General features: G+C 43.3%; 1 protein-coding gene across 3 annotated transcripts in view; it reads right to left on the minus strand.

The window, feature by feature from the left end:
* LOC112235426 (potassium voltage-gated channel subfamily KQT member 5) overlaps window positions 1–19979 on the minus strand; it is a 160844-nt gene that overhangs the window by 40857 nt on the left and 100008 nt on the right. The gene's annotated exons all lie outside the window — the stretch shown is intronic.

The following is a 19979-nucleotide window of genomic DNA, read 5'->3' on the forward strand; positions in this document are numbered from 1 at the left end:
CCTTATCTCATTATTAATGCTAACGTGATTAACTTGAAACAAGCACCGTCACTGGACTGGACAAGCAGAAATATCCGACCCATATTCCCATGCTCCTTCCCCTACCGCATTCTGCAAAGAACCACAGTCTTTGATAATCTTCCACCTTCATTATGATATGATATTTTATTTTTCCATGAAATACATCTGAAATATGAGGTGGGCCAATGGCCTTCCAAGTAGCATCAATGGCAAAATGATGAGCATCGGATTTAGAGTTATAGATGTCTTTTGTGTTAAATGATGAGAGGACATCTGTGTTTGATCAGGATTGAGCTCCGTCTTTAGCTTGGCTGTGCCTATGGAGTTTGTGAAGGAAAGGCTAAGATAGGGCTTTGGATGCCAAATAACTTCTTCTCTTTGTCTTTCTAGGATTATCATTGAAACTATAGTATCTTGATTTTCCTGCAAAGCAGGACTATTGAAACTAGTGGAAGTTGTTGCATTTCTGTATCTACTGGGCAAAAACTGGTTGAATCAACGTTGTTTCCACGTCCTTTCAACCCCAAAATTCAATGTGATGACGTTGAATCGACGTGGAAAACTGATTGGATTTGCAAAAAAGTAATCAATGTAACGGAATGTCGCCTATTTGCACCTATGTCCAATTAGTTGACAAGTCAACAGGATTGAAATCAAAACTAGATGCTGAAAAGATGTCTGAGCCCAGTGGGTGGTGAGTCATAACGAAGACAAAGCACTGTTGACCCAACACCGCTGTAGGGGAGAGATTAGCCTAGCATGCTAATTGTCTAGGTTCTCCGGGATAACAACAGTGAGAATATGGTGTCTGGGCTATGAAGATAGAAACTGAACACTGAGTTTAGATAGAAGAGTCATTCCAGTGTGATGACAGTGGCATTCACAAAATGTAAACAATCAGAAACCATCCAAATAAGGTCGGCCAATATGTCACTTCGACTTCCTCTCATGTCCCCCAACCTCCCTTCTCTTCCTTCTCAGTCAATATTTGAGAGTGACGTTCAGAAATGTAAACAATCATCAAGAACCCCAATTAGGTCTTTGAAGATGTCACTATGGCGCACAAGATGTCACTACAACTTCCTCTACTATCCCCCCCGACCAGCCACCACCCTTCTCTTCCCTCTCCCTTCTCCACAGCTGTAGCCTATGGAGTATGGATGATGAGAGGCTAGAGGCTAGTAAGCCGTTCCCTGGTGCCTGTAGGCTAGGCCCTAAATCATCACTAAGATGAAAGAAGAGGAAGAACCTTTAAAAGTTGAAACGCATGGCCAAGCGGGTCCGGGGGGTGACTTCCCGACTCTGAGCTTCTGAGTAGCGTCTGTGTGAAAAGGGTGGGCGTCCTGTGCGGGTCGCGATCCCCAGCCGACCTCTAGCTGACCGCTATAGGACTGTGCTGATGTGACCTCGGCCCTGATCTGACCTTTGACTCCAAGAGGGAGCCCAAACAGAGGTTACAGTTTTCCATAGCCCGAGGATGTGGTTATTTCGATTTGGTCATCGGCATCTGTCGTCCAATACGCTCTCCTCCTGCTGCAAGGAGTCAGGAAGTAGAAGGCTTTGTATGTAACTCAAGAGGTTATATAAAAAGTATTCCTTTTCAAGTTTGAGTATTTCACGTTTGAGTGTTTTTACATTAAAAATGACATCCTTTTGAATCAGTTTGAAGTTCGGGAAGTTGGAGTATTTAAAGGTTTTGGGTACTTTGGGAAGTTAATCAATTATGCATATGTCTGGACTGGTGAATGCGTGCGCTGACAAGTATCATGTAGCTGTCAACTGAAAGGACAGCTGGCCTCATAAGTCTTCCTCCACTCTCTCTCTTGTCAAGATCTCTAAAGGAGAATTTCTGAGTGGCTGCTAAACAAGCTTTTCAGAGTGCCTCCTTATCTAACTATGGTAAACACCAATGTCTCTCTTGTCAAAACAAATAGAACCATTTCTGAAATATTGAATGAAAAACAATGAATTAGTTATGAAAAAACAGGCAAGGTTGTTTATCATTGAACGATCTTCCCTAATTACTTTGACGCTGCCTCCCTGTCCTCTCTGCAGGCCTCGGCTCCCCGGTGTCACATACTGTTGTAGCGGGTGGCGGTCCCAAATCGCACCCTATTCCCTACGTAGTATGGTGCACTAGACAGGGAATAGGGGGCCATTTGGGACGCGGAGATAGTATCTGGAGTCTGTCACAGCCCTCACAGCTCCAACAGAACACAGAAAAGCCCTTAACCTTTTAAAGAGAGCCCCAGAGTAAATAAAGATTTGGGAGTGGGGACTTGCGCGTGCGCACACACACACACACACACACACACACACACACACACACACACACACACACACACACACACACACACACACACACACACACACACACACACACACACACACACACACACACACACACACACACACACACACACACACACACACACACACCATCACCGAGCAGTAGCAGGGAGTAAGTGCTTGTCCATTTTGTATAATTTAATTGATTTGTTTTGAAACAGAGTGCCAAGGAAATGACTAATGTCCGAGCACTGGGGTCTGTCGTACTGGCTACATTACACCAAATCATCCTAATTTTGAATTAGATTTGCAGCAAAAAGCAGATGTCTGCATTTGTTTGGCTCCCAATCAGTCGTGTTGTCAGGCTATCAGTGGATATCTGTGGTAACACGAAGGTCCTGTAGTGTTGTTTGTACGGATCGCAAACAACACTACCAGGAAAGTTGGCGTAGCAACCTTAGAAAAACATGGACACTGCAAATACTGCACGTTTGTATTGTATACGATTGTAAGGATTGGGTACGCAGAAGTTGTGTCGTACAGTAACCTTGGATGGCACTGTCTTGTTTCCAAACACCTCTCTTAGCATAGAGTGAGTAGAAAGTAGATGCTCTGTACAGTAGGGGCAAGAGGTCATAACCTTGGATGGCACTGTTGCCCTTCTGTTCTTCTTCTCTTAGCACAGGATAGGGTGAATAGTGCTTGACTGTATACACTACTGCACATACTCAACGAGCAATGAAGAGGAAGCGAGACACAGGAAATATCACTGTATTCTATATCATTGTCAGGATTGGGCACTGGGGCAGGCAGAGTTAACCTTGGATGTCACTTTCTCTTTATCTCGAGTGTTTCTTCTCTCCATATCTCTCCTCTCAGCGAAGGGTAGAACAGGGTAAGATGAGTGTATGGGTGTACACAGTATGTGTAAGGACGGAGCAGGCAGGAGTTCACGTACAACCTTGGATGGGTCTTTGTCCTTTCGTTCAAGTCTTTATCTCGATCTCTCCTCGTTGTACAGGGCAGAGTGAATACCAGCTGCATGTATATACAGTAGGTAACAGTGGAGAATATTTATATATATGATATTTGTGTTGAGGACGTATTGCCTTGAGCGTCACCCACTCTATTTATAGTCAATGAGGAAGAATTCTGAGAAATATGTCTCACATTTTCCCACAGGCTACAGTTCATTAGAGACAGACTGAAAGCTAATTACATTAAGACTATTTATTCCCTAATGTGTGTGTGTGTTTCAGTGTGTGTGTGTGTTTCAGTGTGTGTGTGTGTGTCATCATGACATGGATTCATATGCTATCAGTACAGTCAGCTCCCAAGGATATATGAGTGGCAGGTAGCCTAGTGGTTAACAGCCTTGGGCCAGTAACGGAAAGGTTGCTGGTTCGAATCCCTGAGCCGACTAGGTGAACAATCTGTCAATGTGCCCTTGAGCATGTCACTTAACCCTAGTTGTTCTGAACGTCTGCTAAATGACAAAAACGTAAATAGAACTACCATTATGCTGTCCATGGTCCTGAAATGTGTGACCACCAAAACCCTTCATGAGTTCTTGATACTATCATCTATGATCTATCTATATGTTCTGTTTTCAATGTGTGGCCATCCATTCAAGGATAAAATAATATTTACTCATCACTGTCTCTGGCCTACAACTTAAAATCTCATTCTGACTGCCTAGATTCTCAACTGTCACTGGATGTATGTCTAGTAAGATGGATTGTCATTGGATGTCGGTCTAGTAAGATGGATCATCATTGGACAGTGCCAGCTAGGGTCAAAGTTCAAGGGTCATCCAGTTAGGGTTCATATCTGGGCGGTTTGGTCACAAGACAGTCATCTCAGATAGCCTTGCCAGTGTAACAGAGGTATTATAAACACATGGGCTAACTTCTCACCTTCTCTTTGATATAAACCTGAGGCAGCCAAGAGAGGAAGCTCAAGTCATATTACTGTCAGTATCCTCCTTAACAACTCCTTAACAACTTTATGAGCAGACTATGAGACTAGGAGTCAAAAGAGTAACCCAAAACCTAATGAAATCTATGTCTGTTCATAAAAATACTGTCTGTCTGGACGGTCTGAACACTTTTCCTGTGTGTGTGTGTGCGTGTGTGTGATCAGCCATAAAAGTGCAAGACAGACAGAGGCAGTGTGTGTGTGTGTGTGAGATCGGCCATAAAAGTGCAAGACAGACAGAGGCACAGTGTGTGTGTGTGTGTGTGTGTGTGTGTGATCGCCCATAAAAGTGCAAGACAGACAGAGGCGCAGTGTGTGTGTGTGTGTGTGTGTGTGTGTGTGTGTGTGTGTGTGTGTGTGTGTGTGTGTGATCACTCATAAAAGTGTAAGTGAGAGAGAGGCAGTGTGTGTGTGTGTGTCATCTTGCCAAGTCTATATTAGCTAATGCCACTGTTTATGTGCCTGGGAGCGTACCTAATGGACAGATCAAAACAGACAGCTTATTATCTTAGAAACTACTTCATAACACTGACCACAGACCAGTAGTCTGTTTCATTTCCAACAGGAAGTTACTCTACTCTATTAGAATAAATTAGCAATGGTGGAAATATGGTATTTGCCATCTTCATTGTAGTTGCAAAATATTATGATCATTGACCTTACCATCGAGGGAATCAAGTCTCTAGGCCTGAGCAATTTGTGACGAAAATTAGTGGTGGAATTTGATTGCTTAATCATCATGACTATAATGTCAATCACCAGTGGCTACATTCTGAAAGTCAGCATCATTTCATTTCATTTCATTGCCAATTAATTAATTTGCAGTATAATACTGTGCACATTCAAAGGTGAGCACCGAGAATACATCCATTATCTAGTGACTCTTCAGTCTCCTTGGATGACTTACTTAGTGTGGGTATTTCTTTTTATGGTCCTTGTAACCTAAAGGTTGTGACCTCATGACCTCTGATCCACCCGTTGAGGTCCTGTGCCTCACATGCCTTTACACATTCAGACACCCAGTCATGTACTGTATGTCTCCTAGCATTCCTCAAATAGCACCCCTTACTGTGTTGGTCTATTCCAGAGAAGACAGGGATTCTAAATGTACTCAGCACATTCCAATAGACATACATGGGGGTGGGGCGTCAACGGTTTAAGATGCGTCATCCTACAGCATTCTATGGAGATCACACAGCTGTATTCAACATGGGAGAGATGCTCTGAGGCAGTTGCCTTGACAATTTAGTTAAATTGCTTGTTGTCAAAATGGTAAAGTTAGCTCAGTTGAACAACAAGTAAGAATATGGTATCGAATCCATCAGAAACACATGGATGCATACACGTACACACACGTACACACACGTACACACACACATTTCTTGTTCTTAGAACCTCATGGGGACCTAAAATGTATTTCCATTCAAAATCCTATTTTCCCTACCCCCCCCGCCCCCACACACACACACAAACACACACAGAGATAAGTGACAGTGATACTGCCAAGCCTGTCTACTGTCTTCTACGCATACGAGTGTAGTAGAGACATTTCATGAACCACTGACAATTAGAGTGTGTGTGTGTTCTGTTTAATAGTGACAGTGAAAGATGTTAAGTGTATGTGAGTGTGTCAGTAGGAGCTGTGGTAGCTCTCCGTTGGTAAAGGGTAAGGACTCTGACAGTAAGCCTGGCTGGGAAATGACTGTCTGTGTCAGTGAGGAGGATTGCAAACGGTAGACAGACAACACTACTACCACCACTACTGGAGTAAAGAGTAAAGACGACAGAGCAATTTCCATGATGCAGTCTGCTCTTTAAAGGTCCGGGCCAAGAGGCACTCTGGTACATCTCCAGAGTGTGTGTGTGTGTGTCGGGTGGGGCGGGGGGGTGTGCGTGCGTGTGTATGTGAATGTGTGTGTGCGTGTGTGTGAGGTTAGCAACCAGCAGGGAGAAAATATTGTATCTCTTCCCATTGCATTGATACAAGACGTCCTTCTCTTCAGAAACCCCTTGAGAGAGAGCGGCTGAGTGGGTTAGAAGACACTGGACATAGCGAACACAATTAGCTAGCTAGAGTAGGCTATCGTAGCGTAGCACTGGTTACTGTGATGGCACCACTGAAATACCATTTAATGCTAATTAACCCTCCTAACTTTAGCGGGTAGCACTAAGTGACTCTGTTTTGCAGATGCAGAGCTCATGCTGAGCTAGCGTTTCACATTATGGACAAAATAAGGCTAAACATAGCACATTTGAAGAGAGAAAGAGAGAGGCAGAGAGAGAGAGAGAGAAACAGAGAGAGAGACAGAGAGAGTGTGCGTGTGTGTTTGGGGGCGGAGATACAGATAGAGACAGAGAGAGACAGAGAGAGCGTGCGTGCGTGCGTGTGTGTGTGTGTGTGTGTGTGTGTGTGTGTGTGTGTGTGTGTGTGTGTGTGTGTGTGTACGTGCACGTGTGTGCATGGGAGAATGAAAAGGGCCAAGTTTATTAGTCCCCCACACAATATTGTGAAGTAATATTGTCAAGTAATGAAAGAACATTTGTACTCTTTGAGGGTTTGGTATATTGTGATGGCTTTTTATTATCTCCCACACGTCAATATAAACATTCAATTTCCACCAAATGGGAGTGAAAATGTGCTGATTTGTACTTCTCACACCCCTCGTAATTAGAGAGAGCGTGTCGGCTGTTCACAGGAGTAGCACGACAAGAGGGGTGTGTGTTGTGTGTGTGCTAGCGTGCATTTGTGTGTGGGTGTTCTATTATGGTGAATGAGTTTACCCACGGTATACCAACAAACAGATGGAACATCTGCAGAGAGGGTGAGAAAGTGGTGGTACACATGAGGGCAAAGAGAAAAGAGAGACATCAGTTGGTAGGCTAACAGTCTGTAATAGCTAACAGTTGGTAGGCTAACAGTCAGTAATAGCTAATAGTTGGTACACTAAGTGTCAGTAATAGCTAGCAGTTGGTATGCTAAGAGTCAGTAATAGCTAACAGTTAGTATGCTGACAGTCTGTAATAGCCAACAGTTGGTATGCTGACAGTCTGTAATAACTAACAGTTGGTATGCTAACAGTCAGTAATAGCTAACTGTTGGTATGCTGACAGTCAGTAATAGCCAACAGTTGGTATGCTAAGTGTCAGTAATAGCCAACAGTTGGTATGCTAAGTGTCAGTAATAGCCAACAGTTGGTATGCTAAGGGTCAGTAATAGCTAACAGTTAGTATGCTGACAGTCTGTAATAGCCAACAGTTGGTATGCTAAGAGTCAGTAATAGCTAGCAGTTGGTATGCTAAGAGTCAGTAATAGCTAGCAGTTGGTATGCTGACAGTCAGTAATAGCTAGCAGTTGGTATGCAAAGTCAGTAGCTCAGTATGCTGACAGTCAGCTAGCAGTTGGTATGCAAAGAGTCAGTAATAGCTAGCAGTTGGTATGCAAAGAGTCAGTAATAGCTAGCAGTTGGTATGCAAAGAGTCAGTAATAGCTAGCAGTTGGTATGCTGACAGTCAGTAATAGCTACCAGTTGGTATGCTAACAGTCAGTAATAGCTAGCAGTTGGTATGCTGACAGTCAGTAATAGCCAACAGTTGGTATGCTAACAGTCAGTAATAGCTAGCAGTTGGTATGCTGACAGTCAGTAATAGCCAACAGTTGGTATGCTAACAGTCAGTAATAGCCAACAGTTGGTATGCTGACAGTCAGTAATAGCCAACAGTTGGTATGCTAACAGTCAGTAATAGCCAACAGTTGGTATGCTAAGTGTCAGTAATAGCCAACAGTTGGTATGCTAAGGGTCAGTAATAGCTAACAGTTAGTATGCTGACAGTCTGTAATAGCCAACAGTTGGTATGCTAAGAGTCAGTAATAGCTAGCAGTTGGTATACTAAGAGTCAGTAATAGCTAGCAGTTGGTATGCTGACAGTCAGTAATAGCTAGCAGTTGGTATGCAAAGAGTCAGTAATAGCTAGCAGTTGGTATGCAAAGAGTCAGTAATAGCTAGCAGTTGGTATGCAAAGAGTCAGTAATAGCTAGCAGTTGGTATGCTGACAGTCAGTAATAGCTACCAGTTGGTATGCTAACAGTCAGTAATAGCTAGCAGTTGGTATGCTGACAGTCAGTAATAGCCAACAGTTGGTATGCTAACAGTCAGTAATAGCCAACAGTTGGTATGCTGACAGTCAGTAATAGCCAACAGTTGGTATGCTAACAGTCAGTAATAGCTAGCAGTTGGTATGCTGACAGTCAGTAATAGCCAACACTTGGTATGCTAACAGTCAGTAATAGCCAACAGTTGGTATGCTGACAGTCAGTAATAGCTAGCAGTTGGTATGCTGACAGTCAGTAATAGCCAACAGTTGGTATGCTAACAGTCAGTAATAGCCAACAGTTGGTATGCTGACAGTCAGTAATAGCCAACAGTTGGTATGCTAACAGTCAGTAATAGCCAACAGTTGGTATGCTAACAGTCAGTAATAGCCAACAGTTGGTATGCTGACAGTCAGTAATAGCCAACAGTTGGTATGCTAACAGTCAGTAATAGCCAACAGTTGGTATGCTAACAGTCAGTAATAGCCAACAGTTGGTATGCTAACAGTCAGTAATAGCCAACAGTTGGTATGCTGACAGTCAGTAATAGCCAACAGTTGGTATGCTAACAGTCAGTAATAGCCGAAGTTAAAATAGTGTTTGAAATGAATGAGAACAATTGTAATAGTTTCAAGTTTTAATGTCACATGCACAAGTACATTGAAATAGTTTCTTGAAACTCAAAATCCAACAATGCAATAATCAATAACACTGAATTATTAGAAAGAAAACACACGAGACATAAGAATATAAAATATATGAAATACACAATGAAGTAAGTAAGTAAGCATACTATATACAGTAAATATGTAAAATGTCAGTGTCGGGGTCAGGGGACTAGGCTAAATGTTTTAGAAATAGCTTGCATGTGAGTGGGTGTACGGGTGTGTAGAGTCAGTATAAATGCATGTACATATTATGTGTGAGTGAGAAAATGATGGAGTGAGTGAGTGGAGTGACAGTGTGTGTGAGTGTGTAGGGCCCTGTGAGTGTGTTGGAGTGACAGTGTGTGTGAGTGTGTAGGGCCCTGTGAGTGTGTTGGAATGACAGTGTGTGTGAGTGTGTAGGGCCCTGTGAGTGTGTTGGAGTGACAGTGTGTGTGAGTGTGTAGGGCCCTGTGAGTGTGTTGGAGTGACAGTGTGTGTGAGTGTGTAGGGCCCTGTGAGTGTGTTGGAGTGACAGTGTGTGTGAGTGTGTAGGGCCCTGTGAGTGTGTTGGAGTGACAGTGTGTGTGAGTGTGTAGGGCCCTGAGAGTGTGCATAGAGACCTTGCGAATACTGAAATAAAAGGTCAATAAAGATACAAGGTCAACTCGGTCCGTGTAGATATTTATCAATTGTATTGCGTGGGGACAGAAGCTGTTCAAGAGACTGTTGGTGTCAGACTTGTCATGCGGCAGCAGAGAAAATAGTCTATGGCTTGGGTCGTGCCGTTGACCAAGTGTGCCTCCCAAATGGTACTCTATTCCCTATAGTGCACTACTTTTATCCAGAGCCCTATGGGCAGTGCACTCCCTAAATAATACGGTGCCATTTGGATCACAGATCAAGTGCCCATGGTTGTAGAGGTTCTAGTTTTTTTAGAGACAGTGGTAGAAGCTAAAAAGACAAAGGCGTTTGTCACGTCACATGTCATTGTGACTGTGAGTGTGAGTGACGTTACATCATAGACAGTATCTGCTTCTTAAAAAGAGTCAGTGATACACTCCTCATTACATTGATTGTAGCCCCATTACCTGTCACATTAGATCCCACCGCTGGTTTCCTATAGCCTCTAACAGTCGTTCCTGAGCCCCACAGTTCTCAAGTCTTCTCAGGGATGTCTTCACTGGGTCCTAGTTCCCTAACCTCTGACTGAAAGTCTGACCGTTACTGTGAATCCTATAATAGAACATAGAGATATTATCTCTAGAGACAGGCAGGCAGGCCCCAGACAGGCCAGTTCAGACAGGCCAGAGTAGCCCATCGTGCTTCCTGGAGTTGATCCACACTGTCACTAACCTATTGACCCGTCTGGTAACTAAACTAAATTTGTGAAGACAGCTTTCCCTCGACGACGGCGGTCTCTTGCCATGTTTCTTGGTAACTGGATTAGCATCGTCATACGTGGCAGTCATGGCTCCACACCTGCGCCGTTTAGGCTATGTTTATGCTCCTGACTCCCTGTGTCGGCTGTAGATCTGATTCCACGCTTCGAGACTACTTCGATCACGTGGATTGGGATATGTTTCGCATTGCGTCCAACAACAACAACGACGACTACGCTGATTCGGTGAGCGAGTTCATTAGAAAGTGCATTGGCGATGTCGTACCCATTGCAACTATTAAAACATTCCCAAACCAGAAACCGTGGATTGATGGCAGCATTCATGTGCGAAACTGAAAGCACAAACCACTGCTTTTAATTAACCAGGGAAGGTGACCGGAAACATGACCGAAAACAAACAGTGTAGCTATTCCCACCGCAAGGCAATCAAACAAGCTAAGCGTCAGTATAGAGACAAAGTAGAGTCGCAATTCAACCCCCCTATCCACATCGACGGGACAGTAGTGGAGAGGGTAGTAAGTTTTAAGTTCCTCGGCGTACACATCACGGACAAACTGAATTGGTCCACCCACACAGACAGCGTTGTGGAGAAGGCGCAGCAGCGCCTCTTCAACCTCAGGAGGCTGAAGAAATTTGGCTTGTCACCAAAAGAACTCACAAACTTTTACAGATGCACAATCGAGAGCATCCTGTCGGTCTGTATCACCGCCTGGTACGGCAACTGCTCCGCCCACAACCATAAGGCTCTCCAGAGGGTAGTGAGGTCTGCACAACGCATCACCGGGGGCAAACTACCTGCCCTCCAGGACACCTACACCACCATGTGACACCATGTCACAGGAAGGCCATAAAGATCATGAAGGACAACAACCACCCGAGCCACTGCCTGTTCACCCCGCTATCATCCAGAAGGCGAGGTCAGTACAGGTGCATCAAAGCAGGGACCGAGAGACTAAAAAACAGCTCCTACCTCAAGGCCATCAGACTGTTAAACAGCCACCACTAACATTGAGTGGCTCCTGCCAACATACTGACTCAACTCCAGCCACATCAATAATGAAAATTGATGTAAAAAATGTATCACTAGCCACTTTATATAATGTTTACATACCCTACATTACTCATCTCATATATATATACTGTACTCTATATCATCTACTGCATCTTGCCATATTTATGTAATACATGTATCACTAGCCACTTTAAACTATGCCACTTTGTATGCCATACTGTACTCGATACCATCTACTGCATCTTGCCAATGCCGTTCTGTACCATCACTCATTCATATATCTTTATGTACATATTCTTTATCCCTTTACACTTGTGTTTAAGGTAGCAGTTGTGGAATTGTTAGGTTAGATTACTCGTTGGTTATTACTGCATTGTCGGAACTAGAAGCACAAGCATCTCGCTACACTCGCATTAACATCTGCTAACCATGTGTATGTGACAAATAACATTTGATTTGATTTGATTTGATATGGATGCTGAGAAAAGCCTGACTGTTTTTAGAAGATCTTGGTGTTTTATCACCTCTTTCTTAGAAATATTGGCTTGTTGTGGTTGTTTGGCCTTTTCTACGTCTAGATGTTTTATAATACCTTTGCTGTGTTATAATTACTGATGTGTGAATGACTGATCTTTGTTGCATCAGGTAACACTGTGAATGAATATTAATGCTTTGGTCTTACCGCTGTGTCATAAGACATAGACACCTCCTAATGAAATCTTGACTTCCTGGCCTGACGGCCCTTAGTCATAGCGTCCGGAGGTCATTCACCATAACTCGTTATTACAGTTTATGATTCACAAGGACAGGGGAGTCTGGTTAATAGAGTATATTGGTGTCACCTATTCGCATCATTACTTTGTTATACTACTTTGTTATACTCTAAAGCTGGATGTGTCTACGGTACTGTACAGGCTGAAATCGGTCAATACTGAGACGTTTGTGTTGTGTATGATTCAGATCTCTCTTGCAAAATTGATTTGAGCTTACTGAGACTAACCAAGATAAATAATGATTAGAGTAAATTAAACATTATCCCCTGGTGCAGATAAAAGCATTAAAAAATATCTGCCAAACGAAGGGAGCTCGTTGAACTACTCTTTGAGAGCAGATGTTATTGGTTTTGTATCTAAGGAATAGAGGACGTTATACTGCTTTAGACAGCCAGTTAAGAAGGAGGAGGAGAAGAAGAATGGTAATAATGAACTTCACACGGTGTATTATGCTCATCTCTCTCTCTCTCTCTCTCTCTCTCTCTCTCTCTCTCTCTCTCTCTCTCAATTCAATTGGCATGGGAAACATGTTAACATTGCCAAAGCAAGTGAAGTAGATGAAAAAAACAAAAGTGTGCAAATAGTTAAAGAACAAAAGGGAAAATAAATTTAAATAAATATGGGTTGTATTTACAATGGTGTTTGTACTTCATTGGTTGCCCTTTTCTTGTGGCAAAAGGTCATGAATCTTGCTGCTGTGATGGCACACTGTTTTTCACCCAATAGATATGGGAGTTTATCAAAATTGGGTTTGTTTTCAAATTCTTTTTGGATCTTTGTAAACTGAGGGAAATATTTGTCTCTAATATGGTCATACAAATGGTAGGAGGTTCCACTAGTGATGCACCGATATGACATTTTTGGCCGATACCGATATCCGATATTTCCCTTGCCAAAAAACCTGATACCGAAACCAATAACCGATATTAACATTTTTAGCTGCCTTTTAAGCATTCTAATACAGTTAAATAGTTAACACACACACATGGATGCAGTGGTCTAAGGCACTGCATCTCAGTGCAAGTGGCATCACTACAGTCCCCGGTTCGAATATAGGCTGTATTACATCTGGCCGTGATTGGGAGTTCCATAGGGCGGCGCACAATTGGCCCAGCGTCGTCCAGGTTTGGCCGGGGTAGGCCGACATTGTAAATAAGAATTTGTTCTTAACTGACTTGCCTAGATAAATAAAGGTTACACACACACACACACACACACACACACACACACACACACACACACACACACCACACTGACCAAAAAGTTATTTTGTTGGAATTTACTTATGTCCCCATTACCAGTATAAACATAATCAAAACAAATTTCTTTCACTTACTTGCTGTGCTGTTTCGTTGTTCATTCGTTCAGTTGTTTCATTCTCAACCAGGATTTCTATTGGACGCCGTTTGGGTCTTTGCGTGTCAAAAAATATACACTGTTTGACGTGTCAAATAAGCTTGTTGACCAATCAGGACCTGAATATGACATAAGAGTTTAACGTGTTTTACATAGTTATTACACATTGATTACTCTGTCACTCGTATTTCATGTGTCACAATGATTCATCGATACGTATGCTATGATGCTGGTAAAGTTGTCTCGCGCACCTACAGTGCTGGTCATTAAAAAAAAGCTAGCCCTCTCATGGATGCAAACAATGCTCTTCCCCAAAAACATAGCAAAACGACATCATCTGTTTCAGTAGCCATCGTTAGCTAGCTAACTATATAGCTAGGTGCCATCATTTAAAATGACCCTAATTTATAAGACAGTTCTTATTTGATTAATGGTGCTCAGACCCATCTATGTGAAGCTAGCCACAATAAGGATTAGCCACAATAGTGGACTTTGCTGTTAGCCTTCAAAATAAAAGTATGTCATTGACAGTGATGCAAATGAATACAAATAGTAGAATTATGCCATAATTGAATAGATCATGCTAAATGAGGTTAGAATATTGTTATATAAAATCCACAAAAGACAATCATTTGTTAATTTGCCCAAAATCTGTTGATATCACAATGTATTATACTTTAGAATTGCATTGGGGGCATATTTATTTCACTGTACAATACTGGATTTGGCCTTTGTGTTGTCTCGCTGAAATGTTCTTACTCTTTCAAATGGCTACTCGACTGGTTGACTGCTTGATCCACACAGCAGACATTGTGGGCTAGGTTAGGAATGCACGGTAGCTTTGACATTGTTTTTTTTTCACAGTGGCGTTAAACTAGACATCGGGCCAATATCGATGTTGGCATTTTCAGCTAATATCGTCCGATTCCAATATATTCACCGATATATTGTGCATTCCTAGTTTCCACCTCATTTTGTGGGCAGTGTGCACATAGCCTGTCTTCTCTTGAGAGCCAGGTCGGCCTGCTGCAGCCTTTCTCAATAGCAAGGCTATGCTCACTGAGTCTATACATAGTCAAAGCTTTCCTTAAGTTTTGGTCAGTCACAGTGGTCAGGTATTCGGCCACTGCACTGTGTACTTTCTGTTTAGGGCCAAATATCATTCTAGTTTGCTCAGTTTCTTTGATAATTCTTTCCAATGTGTCAAGTAATTATCTTTTTGTTTTCTCATGATTTGGTTGGGTCTAATTGTGTTGCTGTCCTGGGGATCTGTGGGGTCTGTTTGAGTTTGTGAACAGAGCCCCAGAACCAGCTTGTTTACTGGACTCTTCTCCAGGTTCATCTTTCTGTATCTGATGGCTTTGTTATGGAAGGTTTGGGAATGGCTTCCTTTTAGGTGGTCGTAGAATTTAATAGCTATTTTCTGGATTTGCCTCTCTCTCCCTCTCTTTCGTTCTGACTCGTTAACCAAGTACAGTAATGACTCTCTGTCCCCTTCTCCCCCTCTCATTTCTCCGATAGGCATCATTCCCATCTCTCCCTCCCTCCCTGTATTTCCATAGCGTTCTCTGTCATCTCTGGTCTTGCTCCAGGCCTTCGTCTTTTGGTAATGTCTGTTAGTCTGTAAGCCGGGTGGATGGATATCTTTTGAGATATTCCGGGGAGGAAATCGCCTCGCTGCCTTTTCTAAAGGACTTTGGAGTTGTCACCTTCTGCCCTTAGTTCCTTTGTTTTGTCTTTTGTTTTAGTATGGTCAGGGCGTGAGTTGTCTATGTTAGTTTGTCTATGATTTTCTATTTCTGTGTTTGGCCTGGTATGGTTCTCAATCAGAGGCAGCTGTCAATCGTTGTCCCTGATTGAGAACCATATTTAGGTAGCCTGTTTTCCATTGTGTTTTGTGGGTTGTTTTCTGTCTTTGTGTCTTCCCCAGACAGAACTGTTTCATTTTCGTTTCATTCACCGCTGTTATGTTGTTTAGTGTTCTCTGTTTAATAAATATGAACATGGACACATACCACGCTGCATATTGGTCCGATCTCTCCTACTCCTCCTCAGACGAGGACGACGAACGTTACAGGAGTGTTTCGATTACATCTCAAATGGCACCCTACTATAAAAGTAGTGCACTTTGTAGAGAATAGGGTGCCATTTGGGATCCTGAAATCTTTCTTCGACTCACACTAACTACATACAGTACATACAAACATGACCTCCCCCTCTAGGACACACTTTAGTGTCGGTCCAAATACATTTTAATGACAGGCAGCCAATAGAAACACACCACATCAAGGATCGTATGGTTTGTTTACAGCTTTAGAGCTGGAGGTGGAGCCATGCGGCTCAGTTGGTAGCCCCATGGCGCTTGCAACACCAGGGTTGGGGGTTCAATTCTCGTGGGGGACCGGTAAGAAAAAGTATGAGAAATGTATATACTCAATACTGTTGGGTAAGAGCATCTACTAAAGGACTACATTTATAAATATATATAATACAACCAGCTAAAAAGCAAGTGTGTTTTCAAATACGCTGTCTGTGCACTTCTGTGTCATTGAGACTAACTGTGTGCTGTCCTTGGGTTATATGTAGCGTTCTGATGTGTTGACAAAGACGCATTTGCGCTGAGACCAGCGGTTTCCTGTGACCTGTAGCAATTGTTCTTTTCATGTCTAAAACAGTTACAGATGAATAGGTGCCTTTTGGTGATTAGAATGATAGTTTTACACGTGTGTGCGCGTGCGTGTGCACGCGTGGACGCGCATGGGCTTATGCACATGCATGTGTACTTGCGTGCATGTGCGTGTGCATGAGTAATACCAACCAATCATATCTTACTCCATAACCCTCCCACCACCCATCACAAGCTGTCCATCAACGATTGAAATGCTACTGACAGGCTGCGGCTGTAATGTTGAAATGCAGGCTGACGGACAACAGACACTTTCCTGTTGAACGTCAACAGACATGCAGTTGAAATGTTACTGATAGTCTGTAAATAGTTTGTAGAGCATCTACAGATGGACTATCCAAATCAAGTGTTACCAAAGAAACAACCTTTCCCGCTCCAAATAACCCCGGGTGAGCACTTTTGATAGAGAAGCCATCTCCCCTCCATTGCGACATCCGTTGTCCCCTCTCCATTGATTAATACGAGCTAGGGCATAGCTAAGCAGCTCCAACCCTCTTAATATAATACTCAGACAACCTCCATCCTTCATGTTCCTTCATTATCTTCCAAATTTAGCCTTTGTGAGTCGGCAGGCTAGAGATAGATTCTCGCCATCTAACCGTCTAACCGTCCGCTCAGCGACTCCATAGTCTTGATGAATGGGGTCCTTAGCTATTTTGGTGTGACAGGGGGATTGCCTGCATAGATATCAGAGGGGATAAATGTCCCCTTCAGCGTTCTACTGGCCGGCTTTGTCTTTTTCAGGCTTTAATGTTATAGTACGGTAATATCGACAAGAGCTGGTGGATTTCCTGAACAAGTTTTTAAAATATATATTTTTAAGTTCTAAAATTTGAAGTTTGAGTGTCAATTTGTCTCTACAGTCTTCTTTTTAGTTCTGCCTGATCGAACCGTAACTCGATTCCTCTGTCAATTGAAAGCCGGCTTGATTCTCCATGCCCAATGTTATTGATATCAAACTCCGTACCTCTTTTCAGCGAGATATGGCCTATTGGTTCCTCCCCGGTGAGCACAAGACGTTGAAAATACGTCTTTTCAACGCCTTTTCAACCAAAACGACAACTTTTCAACCAAAAATAAATTCTTTCAACATGTTTTTCTCATAGGGCTATCTCCTCGGAGTCGAACAACGTCAGTGCCAGTCTATCCCTCCTCTCCCTCCCCAAATTCGCTCCAATGCCAGTCCTTTCATTTCACTGCATTACATGTCTGTGAATAGGTGTCTGGCCACCTCATTATCAACCTCCCCCGCTATCATTAATACACGTTTGCCTAGAGGGAGATTGAGGGGGATTTCGGTGGTTGGCTGGAGGGCTACTTTATCGATCTGTCACCGAGAGACGAGGTCGGGGATGAGGATAAACAGTGGTGATCGATGAGGAGAGTGGTCATTGGAAATTGGGACGCTGAACTAAACTTTGTAGAGCATTGTATTCCTCGGCGTCCAAGGAGACTTCATTTGCTCTGTTGGGGCGCTAATGGCTGTTATTAGATAGCAAGGGGTTCAGGTGGGGGGAGAGAGAGAGAGAGAACTACTGATACGGAGAGAGGACACTGTGAAGGCTTTTCAAGTCAGGCCAGAGCAATCAATACACCTCCAAATGGAACAGATCAATCTTTGACATTGCTGGCCTCATACAGTCGCATATGAGGCCCTTCTCTCACAGTACTCCACTTCTGGGCATGATTGGGCTTGAGTAAGAAGATGAGGCTAAATTGAGGTAGTGAGGATGAATCGTCTGTCTGAAGGGAAGACAGACTTTTACATGGCCACATCTGTCTGTATTGCTAATGTGACACCAGATTGTGTGTCCCAGTTTGTGACTGGCCTTGAATCTGGCCAGAGAGTGTTCTGAGGTGAACAAGTCATTGTGTACATACACATAGTGTATCTGAGGGGCATGGAATTGTCCATTATTGCATTGAAGACAACTTGTTTCCCCACATCATTTACAACTGAAGCATTACTGTTGCTAAACCAGGGCACAGTATGAGTGATCCCCCAAGTTTTACCATGTAGGGAGATGATACCCGAGTCCCAAATGGCACCCTATTCCCTACATAGTGCACTACTTTTACCAGGGTCCAGTGTAGGTGGACATTTGGAGTGGTTCAGTCACCAGATGGAGCTCCTCTAGTCTTGGAGTCTCCAGTCCTCCTAGCTTGACGTTGGCCCTGGTTCAATTAGTACCCAGATGTTCAAGTGTCTTTCTGTGGAAAAGTGAGTGTCAACATTGAACAAGCCAATTCCGTTGGTTACTTTGTCGGTTTTAATGGCGCTCTTTAAAAGTTGCGGCCGGGGTTGTGGCACGGCAGCTTGTCGAGTGAGACCCATTCGCACACCTGCTGTGGAGTGAGTGGAGAGAGAGAGGGAGAGTGAAAGAGATAAAGGGAGAGAGACAGATGGAGAGAAGGGGAGAAAGAGAGAAAGAGCTGGGATTTCTGTTAATGTGACTCTGTGCAGCCAATGGCAATGTCCGCTTTGGGTATAATGCTGGGGGCCACTTGTGGATTTGATCCCTCTAACGCAGTTCCACTGCCGACACCATGACAACAACCGTTATGCGGATGTCTGCTAAAGCAGATCTGATTGAATAGAGCCCTGAGAGAGAAGGGGGGGGAAGAGAGACAGAGAGAGAGTGAAAGGGATGTTTTATATATTTTTTAAAATTTTTTATTTAACCTTTATTTAACTGAGCAAGTCAGTTAAAAACAAATTCTTATTTACAATGACGGCCAAACCCAAACCCGGACAACTCTGGGCCAATTGTGCAACACCCTAAGGGACTCCCAATCACGGCCGTTTGTAATAAAGCCTGGGTCTGTAGTGACGCCTCGAGCACTGAGATGCAGACCGCTGCGCCACTCAGGAGCCCAAAAGTAGAGAGGATAGAGAGAGAAAGAGAGAGTAATAGAGTAGGAAAAAGAGTCACTTGCCAAGGTCCCTAACTGTAGTGAACAACACTCCAGTGACAACCCAGCTGAGGTCCATAAACTGTGGGAGGCCTAAATATCAGACTGCCACACTTGTAAAGAGAACATTGTTAAAGCATTTACAATCCCCCTTGACTTTCCATTACATATTCTTCTTGTTTAGGTTTTGGTTGATGCCGTTTTGATTCGTGCTCTTTAGATGCCGCCATTGAAATGCGAGGGCGGGCGAGCACGGCAAAATGGAGGGATTCACTCTTACGTGTTTTGTCACTTTGTCTCTGCAGCGTCTCTCTGTTGTGTGTTTTTAAAGAGAGGGTCATTAAAGTCCCTAAACTTTCCATTACACATGCAGTTTGGCTTTGGATCATGCCTCTCTGGACATCTTGAAATGAGGATCGCATAGAAATACCATAAAATAGCCTAAGATATTTGCCTGCAACTCTAATGTTGTCTGTTCAGGGCTGGTTTCCTGAACCCAGATTTAGCCTGCAACTCTAATGTTGTCTGTTCAGGGCTGGTTTCCTGAACCCAGATTCAGCCTACAACTCTAATGTTGTCTGCTTTAGGGCTGGTTTCCTGAACCCAGATTCAGCCTACAACTCTAATGTTGTCTGCTTTAGGGCTGGTTTCCTGAACCCAGATTCAGCCTACAACTCTAATGTTGTCTGTTCAGGGCTGGTTTCCTGAACCCAGATTTAGCCTGCAACTCTAATGTTGTCTGCTTTAGGGCTGGTTTCCTGAACCCAGATTCAGCCTACAACTCTAATGTTGTCTGTTCAGGGCTGGTTTCCTGAA

Source organism: Oncorhynchus tshawytscha, linkage group LG32, assembly GCF_018296145.1.
Source record: "Oncorhynchus tshawytscha isolate Ot180627B linkage group LG32, Otsh_v2.0, whole genome shotgun sequence".
NCBI classification, from domain to species: domain Eukaryota; kingdom Metazoa; phylum Chordata; class Actinopteri; order Salmoniformes; family Salmonidae; genus Oncorhynchus; species Oncorhynchus tshawytscha.